Below are 3,795 nucleotides of genomic sequence, written 5' to 3' on the forward strand. Positions count from 1 at the left end.
CAGGTTCGAGTCCCACAAGTCCCGCCGCGTTCCACCAGGGTTCCGGGGTGCCTGACATGTCCACAACTTACCCAGCAAAGGCGCACTGTGATTGGGAAGAAAAGTTGGGAAAGTGGGCAAAAGTCCCGAATTTGGTCCAAAATCACACCCAGGTTCGAGTCCCACAAGTCCCGCCATGTTCCACCAGGGTTCCGGGGTGCCTACAATGTCCACGACGCACCCAGCAAAGGCGCGCTGTGATTGGGAAGAAAAGTTGGGAAAGTGGGCAAAAGTCCCGAATTTGGTCCAAAATCACACCCAGGTTCGAGTCCCACAAGTCCCGCCGCGTTCCACCAGGGTTCCGGGGTGCCTACAATGTCCACAACGCACCCAGCAAAGGCGCACTGTGATTGGGAAGAAAAGTTGGGAAAGTGGGCAAAAGTCCCGAATTTGGTCCAAAATCACACCCAGGTTCGAGTCCCACAAGTCCCGCCGCGTTCCACCAGGGTTCCGGGGTGCCTACAATGTCCACAACTTACCCAGCAAAGGCGCACTGTGATTGGGAAGAAAAGTTGGGAAAGTGGGCAAAAGTCCCGAATTTGGTCCAAAATCACACCCAGGTTCGAGTCCCACAAGTCCCGCCGCGTTCCACCAGGGTTCCGGGGTGCCTACAATGTCCACAACTTACCCAGCAAAGGCGCACTGTGATTGGGAAGAAAAGTTGGGAAAGTGGGCAAAAGTCCCGAATGTGGTCCAAAATCACACCCAGGTTCGAGTCCCACAAGTCCCGCCGCGTTCCACCAGGGTTCCGGGGTGCCTACAATGTCCACAACGCACCCAGCAAAGGCGCACTGTGATTGGGAAGAAAAGTTGGGAAAGTGGGCAAAAGTCCCGAATTTGGTCCAAAATCACACCCAGGTTCGAGTCCCACAAGTCCCGCCGCGTTCCACCAGGGTTCCGGGGTGCCTACAATGTCCACAACGCACCCAGCAAGAGCGCACTGTGATTGGGAAGAAAAGTTGGGAAAGTGGGCAAAAGTCCCGAATTTGGTCCAAAATCACACCCAGGTTCGAGTCCCACAAGTCCCGCCGCGTTCCACCAGGGTTCCGGGGTGCCTACAATGTCCACAACGCACCCAGCAAAGGCGCACTGTGATTGGGAAGAAAAGTTGGGAAAGTGGGCAAAAGTCCCGAATTTGGTCCAAAATCACACCCAGGTTCGAGTCCCGCAAGTCCCGCCGCGTTCCACCAGTGTCTCGGGGTGCCTACAATGTCCACAACTTACCCAGCAAAGGCGCACTGTGATTGGGAAGAAAAGTTGGGAAAGTGGGCAAAAGTCCCGAATTTGATCCAAAATTATGCCCGGGTTGGAGTACCACGAGTCCGGCCGCGTTCCACCGGTGTCCCGGGGGTGCCTGGCATGTCCACAACTTACCCAGCAAAGGCGCACTGTGATTGGGAAGAAAAGTTGGGAAAGTGGGCAAAAGTCCCGAATTTGATCCAAAATTATGCCCGGGTTGGAGTACCACGAGTCCGGCCGCGTTCCACCGGTGTCCCGGGGGTGCCTGGCATGTCCACAACTTACCCAGCAAAGGCGCACTGTGATTGGGAAGAAAAGTTGGGAAAGTGGGCAAAAGTCCCGAATTTGATCCAAAATTATGCCCGGGTTGGAGTACCACGAGTCCGGCCGCGTTCCACCGGTGTCCCGGGGGTGCCTGCCATGTCCACAACTTACCCAGCAAAGGCGCACTGTGATTCAGAAGAAAAGTTGGGAAAGTGGGGAAAAAAAGGACCGGGAAATATCCAAAATTATGCCCGGGTTGGAGTACCACGAGTCCGGCCGCGTTCCACCGGTGTCCCGGGGGTGCCTGGCACGTCCACAACTTACCCAGCAAAGGCGCACTGTCAGTGGGGAAGACCAAACATGTCTCGGATTTTTTCCAAGTACCTTAACGAGAGAGGCTAAAAAGCACCTGTTTTTACCTTCTCTCGTTGTTGTACTTAGAAAAAAAACGAGAAAATAAAAAATCTGGGTTTTTTTCTAAGTACCTTAACGAGAGAGGCTAAAAAAAACCATTTTTTACCTTCTCTCGTTGTTGTACTTAGAAAAAAAACGAGAAAAAAAATTTTCCCCATTCATTTCAATGGGAGTTCATTTTTTTTTTGGGATTTTTTCTAAGTACCTTAACGAGAGAGGCTTAATTTTTCACCTACTTTTTACCTTCTCTCGATTTTTCGTTTTTTACCTGGTCGACCAAAACACCTCCATCTCGTTACTATGTGCACCATGTCTGACAGGCTGAAATCACAGGGAACGCGTCCGAGTCAAAGTGAGCTATTTTCGGACACAAATATGGTGTTTTTCCCCTCTATCCTCTGGTTCTTTTTTCAAACTGATCTTCCAGCATCTGAGCGACAGGGGCTCATGCAGACACCTGTGTCCGCCCGAGGGGCGCCTTCCCGGACACATATATGGTGCTTCCCCCCTCTTTACCCCGGTCCTTTTTCAAACTGATCTTCCAGCATCTGAGCGACAGGGGCTCATGCAGACACCTGTGTCCGCCCGAGGGGCGCCTTCCCGGACACATATATGGTGCTTCCCCCCTCTTTACCCCGGTCCTTTTTCAAACTGATCTTCCAGCATCTGAGCGACAGGGGCTCATGCAGACACCTGTGTCCGCCCGAGGGGCGCCTTCCCGGACACATATATGGTGCTTTCCCCCTCTTTACCCCGGTCCTTTTTCAAACTGCTCTTCCAGCATCTGAGCGACAGGGGCTCATGCAGACACCTGTGTCCGCCTAAGGGGCGCCTTCTCGGACACATTTTCAACTTTTCCCGCATGAATGAAATCCTGGAACTGATTCCACCCAGGTACTTAGGGCTTCCAGGGCTTGAGCGACAGGGGCTCTGTCCGGAGCGTGTGTCCGCCTAGGGGGCGCTGTCTCGGACACATTTTCAACTTTTCCCGCATGGATGAAATCCTGGAACTGATTCCACCCAGGTACTTAGGACTTCCAGGGCTTGAGCGACAGGGGCTCTGTCCGGAGCGTGTGTCCGCCTAGGGGGCGCTGTCCCGGACACATTTTCAACTTTTCCCGCATGAATGAAATCCTGGAACTGATTCCACCCAGGTACTTTGGGCTTCCAGGGCTTGAGCGACAGGGGCTCTGTCCGGAGCGTGTGTCCGCCTAGGGGGCGCTGTCTCGGACACATTTTCAACTTTTCCCGCATGGATGAAATCCTGGAACTGATTCCACCCAGGTACTTAGGGCTTCCAGGGCTTGAGCGACAGGGGCTCTGTCCGGAGCGTGTGTCCGCCTAGGGGGCGCTGTCTCGGACACATTTTCAACTTTTCCCGCATGGATGAAATCCTGGAACTGATTCCACCCAGGTACTTAGGGCTTCCAGGGCTTGAGCGACAGGGGCTCTGTCCGGAGCGTGTGTCCGCCTAGGGGGCGCTGTCTCGGACACATTTTCAACTTTTCCCGCATGGATGAAATCCTGGAACTGATTCCACCCAGGTACTTAGGGCTTCCAGGGCTTGAGCGACAGGGGCTCTGTCCGGAGCGTGTGTCCGCCTAGGGGGCGCTGTCTCGGACACATTTTCAACTTTTCCCGCATGGATGAAATCCTGGAACTGATTCCACCCAGGTACTTAGGGCTTCCAGGGCTTGAGCGACAGGGGCTCTGTCCGGAGCGTGTGTCCGCCTAGGGGGCGCTGTCTCGGACACATTTTCAACTTTTCCCGCATGAATGAAATCCTGGAACTGATTCCACCCAGGTACTTAGGGCTTCCAGGGCTTGAGCGACAGGGGC

This window comes from Nerophis lumbriciformis, unplaced genomic scaffold, assembly GCF_033978685.3.
Source record: "Nerophis lumbriciformis unplaced genomic scaffold, RoL_Nlum_v2.1 HiC_scaffold_70, whole genome shotgun sequence".
NCBI classification, from domain to species: domain Eukaryota; kingdom Metazoa; phylum Chordata; class Actinopteri; order Syngnathiformes; family Syngnathidae; genus Nerophis; species Nerophis lumbriciformis.